At 38.6% G+C, this 12,649-nt stretch overlaps 1 long non-coding RNA gene across 1 annotated transcript in view; it reads left to right on the forward strand.

The window, feature by feature from the left end:
• Positions 1 to 8,224, forward strand: part of LOC118575001 — a 45,707-nt gene extending 37,483 nt beyond the window's left edge. The window contains exons 7-8 of the long non-coding RNA XR_004943829.1: positions 1,832 to 1,922; positions 8,090 to 8,224. This is a non-coding gene — a long non-coding RNA (uncharacterized LOC118575001). The remainder of the gene's footprint in view (positions 1 to 1,831; positions 1,923 to 8,089) is intronic.
• The last annotated feature ends 4,425 nt before the right edge of the window (positions 8,225 to 12,649 follow it).

Below are 12,649 nucleotides of genomic sequence, written 5' to 3' on the forward strand. Positions count from 1 at the left end.
GATAACATGGTGAAATTCAGTCCAGTGTTAAATGTTATCTCAAAAGAGCAAGTGATAGTAGACTTTTGTACTGAAACAGTGTTTGCTAGTCTTTTCAGCACATTTGAACACATAAAATCCCTGTAGCTGGGCCTATGTGCACAATTTCTCATGCTAGAACAAGCCATCCAAACCTCAGCAAAATTGGGTTCATATTGTTAAAGCCAAACACATCCTATAAGCAAGTGGCATTTGATTGACTGCAGGAGGATAAGTTTATTCAGAGATACTTTCCATGACAGGATATTTATGCTCTAGTAGATGGTCACCCAGTTATGTAGACAAAGATAGCACTGAATGGACAGTGTCTATTGAAGAAGTTAAATTATGAAGTTGGAATGGATCGTTAGTGGATATTAGAGAAGAATTCAGGTCTATGAAATTGAGGGTGGATTTTCCTAAAGATATTATATGCATATATTAATATAAAATAGTTTTGAAAGGATTAAGTTACTTAGGAAACAATTTCAGGAGTCCTCCTCTTATTCCCATGGACAAGGAGGCTATGTGTTCCCAACAATGAAAATAATTAACCATTATTTCCCACAAGCAAATGATGAAAGTATGAGTAGATTTTGACAATTTTTCTTTTAATATGTAACTTTAAAATTTTTTTTACAACTATGAAAATATAATATACTCCATGATATTTGGGTTTATTGCTTGACCAGGGCTAGGGCCAACTATTTCTGTAGATAATCAAAGCAGTTTCTCTTTAGTGAGCTATAATAGACATGAACATAATATATTGTGTTGGATCATCATATAATTACAACATTCAATGAAACGGACAAGGGATGATTGGAAAGAGTCAACAGCAGGCTATATATGACAACCTATAGTCAAAATCAGAAGGCTCCAGACAGAAATGGAGGTTTTCTTGTATATTGCCAGGATGAATGCCTGGACAACCAGATAAAGGCTGAAGCTTTCTTACTCTAGTACTTATTGTCATATTCAATATTAATAGTTCAATTATCAGATGACTTTTAACTGAAGCAGTTTTAAGCTTAATTTTAAATTTAAATATAAACTTATACTAATATTTTGTTATCTTAGAGCAGTATATTGCCAAGCTCTCATAATTGTTTCTGTAAAATAGGAAGCCAAAGGAAATAACTGGTTACAATAATAAGAATATAATTTTTGTTTACAGAAATTTCAAAGTATCAATAGAGCTATCTGAATATAATTATGCCTAGGTATTAAATATGTGCTTCCTTAAAAGCCCATCAGCTTCTACAGATACACTGTGGGTATCATAGTTTTCTGACATCCTATTATAGACGAAAAGTGCAGTCTATCAATAGATCATCTGGGACATATTATTATTTTAATTATATTAGACTTATTCTCTGAAATTTTCATATATGTATCTAATAGGACATTATCATATCCACCATTATTCCTCCAGATCTGAATTTCAACTTCACATCTTCCTTCTATCATTATTTATTTATCCTTCAAAAACAATGATTTCAGTTTGTGCTTCCCATGTGTATACATGAGGTGTGTGCCAACACAACAGCATTCAACATTTTCAACAAGGAGTGATAAAGACAACATGACAGTAGGGTTGAGGAAACACATAAGCACTGAGGGGCTAATTATTTATTGAAATCTAGAAAGTCACAAAGCACACCTTATTTGATGGATTTGGAGTAAGGAATATGGATTCCAGGAGGTTACTGTTACTCTGTAGCTGAATGATGAGTCATTTGCATTTCTTCATGGACCATGAGGTGAGAGACTCAGGGGTGGTACTTAACTGTTGTATCTCTCTTTTCCATAGAATCTGGTCAGGAGGGAATTTTGATTCCTGATAATATCTGGGTGGATCATATTGATGTCCTTGAAATGACAGTGAACTAGAAACCTGAAGGGTGAGTTTTCAATAATATCTCCTGTCACTAAATGAAGATGAATTAATTTGGTAAAATTATTAAAATTTTATGTAATAATTTGTCTTCAAGAAAGACACCCCCCCAAAAAAAATAGAAAGGCAAAGGATGCTCTATCTGACTTCATGGTGTTTCATAAGAAATGCTATCTTACAGACAAAAATAGTTAATTCCACTAAAAATAGGGTCCAGATTTACATCTCTCTGGACTAAATGATATGTTTTCTGACAGTATTTATCCTTAGAGTAACATCCTGTTTTCACTTATGTACCAAATTTAAAAAAATATAATGTATAACTACCTCAATTCAACTCTTCCATAGACTTCTTCAGCAACGAAACATGTTTGAAGCTGCAGCATATGTAATACAAATTTTATGGAATATTGTGAGACTTTCTTAGGAAACATTGCATCATCCATGTATCAGATCTTCACAGCAGATCACACTGTGGGAAAACCATGGGCATGAGGGAAGGAGTCTCTCACATGGTCTGATTTCTTTTTCTTTTTCCTTTTATTGAAAATAGATTATTTTCTTATATAATATATCCTGATTATAGTTTCCCCTTCCTCTAATTGTCCTATATACACTAGAATATATACCATATACCATAATTACACCACACTGTGTACTGCCAATGCAAAACAGATGGAGTTGATTTTCCATTTGTAGATGGCAGAAAGACCAAGGATTGTAACAGGGAAATTATTGTAGATTATGCTGAGGATGGTCCTGCTAATCAGAAGAAAACAAGGGAAGAAGATATTAGATGATATGCTCCTAGAGAAATGTTTGCTTACCAATCAAGAATATCCCACATACTGTGCATACACATTGAAGCCCATGTACATCCAAAGTGTCAGGATTACTATTTCTAATACCAATAACTATGGAGCACCTACAACATACTCATATATTCAGTTATGTCCTAGGAATTTGAAAAAGATTAACAACTGTCCTGGACCACATTCCTCACTTCTGAGATAAGGAACTACATATCTTGGGGAAAGGAAACCATGTTCTAATTCATCTCCTTGATCCTCTGGAATGTAGGCAAACTCCTTAATAGTCTTGAAATTTTCAGATGTACTGAAAAGAATGTGATACCAAGCTTTCTCTGAGTTCCAATTTGCCAAATCCAAAACTTCCAGTAGAGACCATCTGAGTTGTTTAGGAGGGAAAGTGTGGTTTCCATGTAGGAAACCTTCTATTAATCCTGGATCCCTTGAGTAGGTTTACTTCTTTATCCAGAATCACAGGGTTCTTCATAGTTTGTCCTTCTTTTCCATAGAGATCTCAAGAGGAGCCATGTTAATTCCTCAAAGCTTTATTGTCACAGTCCTGATATACAGTTAGGAGCATGTACCTTTACCAGACTGTGGGCTCTAAAACTGTTGGGATCTATGATCTCACAAAAGAAAAAAACGATGTAGCAGAGTCAGGGTCTGTTAACCTGTATCTGGTAGATGGCAGCATTAATGTAGCAGTTATTCTTTCACAAGTGTCCCTTTGTCACTCTAACTACCTTCTCAACAGATGCTCTCCTAGACGGTGTCCTCACCCATAGGGGTACTTTTAATCCATAGACTTTTGATATAGGAACAACACAGGTACCTGGCTTAAGTTACAATGTAACCTGTACTGTTATAAAGGAAGCATTCAGAATAGCCCCCAAAACCATCATAGGAGCTAAAGAGATTGAGGTTCTAGAAAGCTCATGCAAGGTCTGTAGAACCAGAAGTTGTCAAGCACTAGTACTCTTAAGTCAGATTGCTGTATTCTTTGAGTCAATGATTAACAATTTTTTTTCACCTTAGCAACCACCCTCTCAGCATTCATCTGGCTTGATCTAAAGATTTCACATGTGGCCAGACATGAAAAATTATTAGAATTTTAGTTACAGACTCTGCTTATAAATTTCTGCATGTTGTGCCATAGGTCGTTCTCTCCTGATGGTCTTTGGAACTATGTATAATTTTCTCTAATTTCGATAACCCACTCCCCTGAGGGCTGAATCTTCTCCTTGATGCAAATCCACCTGTTTATATAAAAAAGTACTGCTTGTTAAAACTTGAAACCTTAATTTCATGGTTGTGTAGTGAAATGTAATAGGGAATGTGGGTAGCAGTAGGAAATTCATGTTGTAAATGTGTGGAGTAGTAGGCAAAAAGCTGTGGACTGAATGAAGGCTTGAGCACAACTCTGAAACTTTGCTGGCACAGCTATAAAGAACCAGTTTTCTTAGCTGCCCTAAAATCAGAGAAAAGACACAGGTGTGAAGTTCACATGGTCAGCAGTTTTCTCTGGGAAGGACCTAGAAGCTGCTCATAAATGTAATATTCACCTAATATAAACCTTTGCCAGAGTGACAATCCAGGACTATTGAGTCTGTTGTGTAATGAGCAGATAATTCTAAATATTTCCTTTGGAATTTTCAAGTTACTATGTTGTACAGGAGGATCATTTACATTATTCAACTTACAGCATGGGGACTTAGCTGTGATAGTTTTGAAGGACCGGATATCCTATCATGGCTTGTTTACTGTTTTCCTGCCATATAGAAGAGCAGACATGGTCAGAACACTGTAATCTGATCACACAGCTTGGCCCTCCCACCTATTGTACACAGCTCTGCCCTAAGTCTACAGGGACTCAGAGGGACTAGACTATAAAGGGCCGGGTAAACTAGTGACTGAGACTCCATCAACACTATTATAGGAAAGCAATCATTCCTGCTAGGAAAAGACATTCTGCTGCAGCATCTGGTTGAGATTCAACACACTGCAGTAATTATCATGTAATCTATGTGGTTGGGAGTACACACACTGTAATAATTATCATGTAATCTATTATAGTTGAGACTCCATACACTATAGTAATTATCACATAATCTATGTGGTTGAGAGTCCACACACTGCATTAATTATCATGTAATCTATGTGTTTGAGGGTCTACACACTGCAGTGATTATCTTATAATCTATGTTGTTGGGATTACACACACTGCAGTAATTATTATGATATCTATGTGATTGACAGTACACATACTGCAGTAATTATCATGTAATCTATGTGGTTGAGAGTCCACACACTGTAGTAACTATAATGTAATCTATGTGGTTGAGAGTCCACACACTGTAACAATTATCATGTTATCTATGTGGTATAGGTAAGCCCAATAACATTATTGCTTTCCCAGAGCTTATCCTTGTGGAATTGTAAATAGGTTTGCTCTTTTGAACATATTAAGCTGGAGTTGTAGGAATAGTTTACATTTCTCTCCAAATGAAGGTGAGGTATGTTTTTCTCTTGTGGTTCTTGGGATCACAAACCAAAACGGCAGATGAATTTTTGAAATTAATGATGTTGTTCTTGATACGTAGATTAAGACAGACTGTAGGTGAACCTTTCTTTCCTGCCACACATAACCACACAGACTCTTAATATTAATTATGAATGTTCACCTGATAGGTCAGGTTTGTTATTAGCTAACTCTTATAACTTAAATTAATGCATTTATATTAATGTATGTGCTACCTTGGGGCTCATGTCCCTCACATATGTACTTCTCATTCTGCTCACCTGCATGTCATGACTTCTCTCTGATTCTCCCCTTCTTCTTTCTCTCCAGCATTCTCACTTCTCCAAACATCCTGCTTAGCCATCAGCCAATCAGCTTGTATTAACAATGAGAGTTACATGTCTTTCTGGTGTATGGAAAGCTAATTCCACAGCAACAAATAAGTGAACCAAAGTTGCATCATTGAGCACACATTGCATAGGAATTATTGAATATTCAGTGCTTTGTGGAGTAGTTGCCAAGTCATGGATAATACAAGGATGTAATGAAACATCTCTAAGGTGAAGCTACATTGGCAGGAGGTATCTGTATGAGAAATTATAGTATAGTGGTCTTCTTATCTTTCATATTCTGAGTCAGGAATTGTGGTTGGTTGGATGCATTGAGTCAGTTCTGGGGCTGGCCCATCTGAGGCATAACTCTTAGTGGACAACTCTGAGGCAACATGGATACCGGTACTGATAATGAGAGATAGATCACATTGTGAATTGGAAGAGGTGAAACTTCAGGTGTAAGTTGTGTATTGTAGCAAGAAAGGGATATGAGTCTGGGATTTTGTATTTACATCTGACATAGAGAGTAAACTGGGTAAAAAGGGAGAAATGGTGGTATTGGATTCTTTGTTGTGTGAAAGTATGTAAAGAGGGCACAGGTTATAGCAATAACATACAGCAGTGCTAGTGTCCCAGAACTGGAACCCATGGGAAGAATCATGTATTAAATAGGAAGCACATGACCCATAAAAACAAATAGTTACCACATGAGTAATGCCTTTGATACAATGGAAAATCTATGAGACAGCATTTAGGCATAGGTATTATTTTGGATGATATGCATGGTATGATAATAACCAAAGATAATTCAACAAAGAAAATCCTGGTGTTAGGGATTGCCCAACAACAGAGAAATGGATGAGAACTACATGAGCAAACTGGATGTAAGGGGCAGGGGCGGCGGTAATAAAGGGCAAGGTTCAAGCAAAAGAGAGCTTAGGGAAGTGGGAAATCCCAGCTGGATCAAGAACAGGGAGAGAGAACAAGGAAAAAGAGACCATGATAAATGAAGAACCCATGGGAATAGGAAGAAGCAAAGTAATAGAGAGATCCCCAAAAATCCGCAAAGATACCTCCACAATAGAATACTGGCAATGGTCAAGAGAAAGCCTGAACTGACCTACTCTGGTGATAGGATGGCCAAACACTCCAAGTGTCATGCTAGAACTTTCATCCAATGACTGATGGAAGCGGATGCAGAGATCTACAGCCAGGCCCCAGGTAGAGCTCTGGGAGTCCAATGAGCAAGAAAGAGGAGAGATTGTATGAGCGAGAATTGTTGAGACCATGATTTGAAAAAGCCCAGGTACAAATAGCCAAACTAATGGAAACAAATGAATACTGAACCAATATCTGAAGAGCCCCCAACTGGATAAGGCCCTCTGGATAAGTGAGACTGTTGATTAACTTGAATGGTTTGGGAAGCACCCAGTAGTGGGATCTGGACTTGTCCTTAGTGCATGAGCTGCGTGTTTGGAACCTGGGGCCTCTGCAGGGACACTTTGCTCAGCCTGGGTGAAGGGAGGAGGGGAATGGACCTGCCTGGACTGAATCTAGACTGAATCTACCAGGCTGAGCTGAATCCCCAGGGGAGTCCTTACCCTAGAGGAGATGGGAATGGAGGGATGTTCTTGGGGGAATTGGAGGTGGGGTGAGAGCAGGAAGATGGAGGACAGGGGAAACTGTGGCTGATATGTAAAATCAAATTAAATTATAAAATAAATAAAAAAGATATAAAAGGGAAAATCCTGATGTTATGAATACGCTTTAAAGAAGAAAACAAGACTCTCTCACTGGATGACCTGTGTAGAGGGCCTATCAGGGCACATGCAAGATCAATGTTAGTGCTTTGGAATCTTAGAAACGGAGAAATAGAACTATTTATTCTCATTGAGATAAAGAATGCATAAACTGTGTAGAACACAGCATATCATTCTCTGATGGACTAATTCTTGTGAGCCATTATGGATACTTGTTCTTCAACACTGAAGTCCCTAGGGAAATCAGATGTTAAAGGACAGAAGATGTGGATCAAGCTTATGAGGGAACTAAGTATGAGGAAAGATATGAATGGTGCCCAGTTGATTGGGTTCATAGTGCTATGTTCACAGCAAGGGTTTTGGGACTATCATGAACATTTAGTGGCTTTATGTTCAGCAAGATATTTGAAAGATTGAAAGCCCTTTACATTGTTAAGTGACATAGAACAGTATGTAAAGAGTGTCTATAGAGTAGTATTGCATCTTTCAGGATATAGGAGAATGTATAGGGAGAGGTCTATTTTATGAACTAGCATGAGAGTTGTCAAGAATTGTGTTGAGGCAGAGTTCCTAAGGAAAAGTACTGAAACAAAGCATAATTCTGTTTTTGAAGAACTGGGAGGCTTTAAATACTCACTAGAACTTCACAGAGGGCATCTATGATAAAGCCATATAGGTTAAAATATTCAAGTCTATACTTGTTGTGACATTGATGATTCCAGATTACTATGTGTTTTCCTCTCTTCTGTGCAAAGGTATGCTGCTAAGAGGACCATTTGTTCAGCCCAGGCATTCCATAGCAGCCAGGTATGCTGGATGGAGAGTCAACAGCTTCTGCAGCAGCCACAGTGGCAACCCTTAGGCTCCCTGATGACTCAGGTCAAGCTGCAAAAGTTTAGTCCACTGGTTATAGTGTATTTTTGTAAGTAGAGATAATGTGTTACTAAGAATGCAGTCTTAATTTGATTATTCTCATGGATTCATATATTTGCTTGTTTACAAATTTCAAGTCCTTCAGAGACAACATTTTTATAACAACCTGCAGTGTGACTTTTATAGCTTAGAAAGGTATTGCTTCTGGATCATGTGGAAGTTCTAAAGAAATGCTACACTACCAAATCATGAGATCAATATAATGCATGGTTGTGTGGAGAGATAGGGGATATAGTAATGGGAAAACTCATCATGGAGTGGGTCTGAATTATAAAATATATGTTTTATTAATATTTTCCTTATTTAATCATGGTATTATACTTACAGATAAAGTATATAATTATATAAGAATGAAAGTGCTAAAATTTATTATGGAGGTGCAGTGGTGGCTCACCTCTTTAATCACAGCACTTTTGAGGCAGATGAAGACAGATCTCTGAGTTTGAGGCCAGCCTGGTCTATAGAATGAGTTCAAGAACAGCCAAGGCTACACAGAGAAATCCTGTCTCAAAATCTGCCTCCCCAATATCAACATGACAAAAATAATTTATTATGTCATATTTTATTCATGGCTGTTATTCAGTGCTATACAAATATGAGGAGTTCATGATTGAATCTTATATGTGTGGCAGAAGAATTAACATTAGAAAATACTACCAGTAATTTGTCCACACCTGTGACCAGATTATTGATGGTTCATTTCATCCAGATCTCAGATTACACCAGGAATCAGGCACCCCTATCCTTTCCTTGCCTAACTGTCAACCTGAAAGGAGTTAAATAATAACCTTGGATATCTTCATTCTGTTTCAATGGTCTTTCCTTAATAGTCCAGCTTAGTGCCTTTTCTCTGATCTACTATCTGTGAATTAAAGTGTTTAGTTTGGGGAGGATATTTCCTGGACTAGGGGCACTGCATTCACTTACATTATTCAAGAAACACATGAACTTACCAGTTTGAAAAGGTTTCTGAAAATTGTCTCATTTGTATACATAGTAAATAATTATTGTAGTAGTGGGTCCTATTCAGTGGAGCTTCTGTCCGTCATGGCAGAACAGATCTGGCTCTGCATCTGTCCCAAGTCATTGCTATTGCTGAGATGAGCTTTTGGTGATGCATGTGCCTGAATTCCATCTGCAACTCCAATAGTTCACTGGTTCTCCATATAGAAGCACAGAGCAAATTTCTTTTTATTTTATGGATGCCCTGTCCAGAATGGATGGGCCTTTCTTTATTCTTCTCTAGGGAATGATAAATAATAGGAAAGCATGTCAAGGTGCAGTTTATTTTTTTATATTTTAAAAAAATATTTCTTTAATTTTTACGATTTTTAAAGTTTTTTTCCTTATTTTCCTTTTTTATTTATTATATTTGTGTTTTAATTTTACACATCAGCCATGGGTTCCCCTGTCCTCCCCCCTCCATCCCCTGTCCTCACCTTCCCCCCCAGGCCCTTCCCTCCATTCCCATCTCCTCCAGGGCCAAGACTACCCTGGGGATTCATCTAAACCTGGTGGATTCAATACAGGCAGGTCCAGTCCCCTCCTTTCAGGCTGAGCAAAGTGTCCCTGTGTAAGCCCAAGGTTCCAAACAGCCAGTTCATGCAATAAGGACAGGTCTGGGTCCCTGTTTCTCCTTTTTTAAAAAAGTTTTTCTATTCATTTTGCATATCAACCACAGATTGCCCTGTCCTCTCTCCTCCCAATTCCCAGCCTTCCCTCCTCAACCCACCTCCTCCAAGGCAGGGTCTCCCATGGGGCATCAGCAAAGCCTGGTATATTCAGTTGAGGCAGGTCCAAGCCCCTCTTCCCTGCACCAGGGCTGTGGAAAATATTTCACCATAGGCACTAGGTTCAAATAAGTCTGCTCATGGACTAAGGACAGGTCCTGGTCTCAGGGAATGGGGGTCCCTAAACAGTTCAAGCTAAACAACTGTCTTGCAATTATAGTATAATTACATAATTCACTCCATGCTTTCTTCCTCCAAATCATCCTATATTTCCCTATGCTTTCCTGCAAATTCTTGGTCTTTTAATACATTATTTGATATTACATGCAAAAAACTAAATGTATGTACATATATATCATCAAATAAATAAATACACCCTACTTGTTCTGTCTAATGTTACATTTTTTTTAAGTTTTCAGGACTGACCATTAAGAATTTCATAACCATCTTTGTGTGTGCTTCTCTTGTTAAAATAAAAAAAATTTAAATCTTCCCAATGAGTCAAATATTCTCCATCATTGTTTGTTTTAACTTATTTGAAAGAGATGACTTTAGTATTTGAACCATGGCTATCAACACATATTTCTCTCATGTTTATGAGAAACTGAAGCTGGAACCAGTGTTCCTCAAATTTTCAGAAGTATATTCTTCAGTTTCTTAGTTGATACAAGGCTTCCTCTTACTCTTTCTCTACTGCCTGGGTCCTTAGGAAGTATTTAATTCTCCAGCATCATGTTCCATGGCCAGAGCCTGTGGAGACACACCAATCTATCCCAAAGCACCACAGAGGGCATGGAGGCCATTGGTCTCAGTTTTAATAAAATGTATGGCTAACACCGTAGAATCTACTGTTTTTGTTAACGCATGGGATCAATTTTAAGGCCCAGTTCTAAATTTTGAAATTAGATGTACATTTTGGCATATAATCTTCTTATTTGCATCATTTTCACCTTTTCTTTATTTTTTCTAAATTCTCCTATATAACCCCCGTTTTTCACTTTTAAATTTGTGGCCTCTTTTTCATTCTTTTCCTCACACACACGCACACACACACACACACATGCACACACACGCACACACACACACACACATGCACACACACACGCACACACATATGCACACACACACGCACACACACACATGCACGCACACACGCACACACACACACACACACACACGCACACACGCGCACACACACACAGATACACATATACACTCTCTCAATTACATAAATAATAAAATCAACTACATGTTTTATGTGAGTAAAAAATCCATTTTTACTGTATATTCAATTATGACTGAACAATTGAGAAACTTTTTACCTACTATATCTCTTGACAGTTTATAAGATGACTTCCATGGTTATTAATAAATTATATTTTTGAGCCCTTAATTTATCTCTTTTTTTTATTCATAAGTTTATGTGTACACATGTGTGTGTGTGTCCTGTCATATTTCAGTAAGTTTTGAAAACAGGAAGTGTGAGTGGAATGATGTTACCTCATTCTTATTTTCAGGACAGTTTCATCACTACTGGAAATCTTGTGGTTCTGTACTAATTTAGAATAATTTTGATCATTTCATGAAAAGAATGACACATATGGAGATATATATGCCCACTGTACCTAATCTCTACACTGTTTGTGAAATACTGCATTCTTTTTTTTTCCTTTTTTTAAATTATATTTGTGTTTTAATTTTACATATCAGCCATGGATTCCCCTGTTCTCTCCCTTCCCACCCCACTCCCACCTTCCCCCCAGCCCCTCCCCTCCATTACCATCTCCTCCAGGGCCAAGACTCCCTTGGGGTTTCATTTAAACTTGGTTGATTCAGTACAGAAAGGTCCAGTCCCCTCCTTCCAGGCTGAGCGAAGTGTCCCTGTGTAAGCCCCAGGTTCCAAACAGCCAGCTCACGCACTAAGGACAGGTCCAGGTCCCAGAGCCTGGATGCCCCCCAAACAGTCCAAGCCACTCAACTGTCTCACTTATCCAGAGGGCCTGATCCAGCTGGGGGCTCCACAGCCTTTGGTTCATAATTCATGTGCTTCTGTTCGTCTGGCCTTTCGTCCCTGTGCTTTTCCAATCCTGGGCTCAACAATTCACCCTCCCACAGTCCCTCCTCTTTCTCAACAACTGGACACACGGAGCTCCACCTGGGGCCTGGCTGAGGATCTCTGCATCCACTTCCATCAGTCACTGGATGAGAGTTCCAGCCCGACCATCAGGGTGTTTGGCCATCTGATTACCAGACTAGGTCAGATCAGGCTTTCTCTTGACCATTGCCAGAAGTCTACAGAGGATGCATCACTGTGTACCTCAGGGGACCTCTCCAGCACTCTGCCCACTCCTGTTCTCATGTGGTCCTCATCCATCATGGTCTACCATTCCTTGTTCTCCCTTTCTGTTCCTGATCCAGCTGGGATCTCCTGCTCCCCCAAGCCTACATTCCCTCAAACCTTACACTTCCCACTCTTGTCCAGGTTGTTCATGTAGTTCTCATCCATTTCTCTGTCACTGGGTGATCCCTGTGTCTTTCCTAGGGTCCTGTTTTCTAATTAGCCTCCCTGGAGTTGTGTAGCAGTCTAGTCATCTTTGTTTTACATCTAGTATCCTCCTATGAGTGAGTACATACCATGGTTGTCCTTCTGAG

Source organism: Onychomys torridus, unplaced genomic scaffold, assembly GCF_903995425.1.
Source record: "Onychomys torridus unplaced genomic scaffold, mOncTor1.1, whole genome shotgun sequence".
NCBI classification, from domain to species: Eukaryota; Metazoa; Chordata; class Mammalia; order Rodentia; family Cricetidae; genus Onychomys; species Onychomys torridus.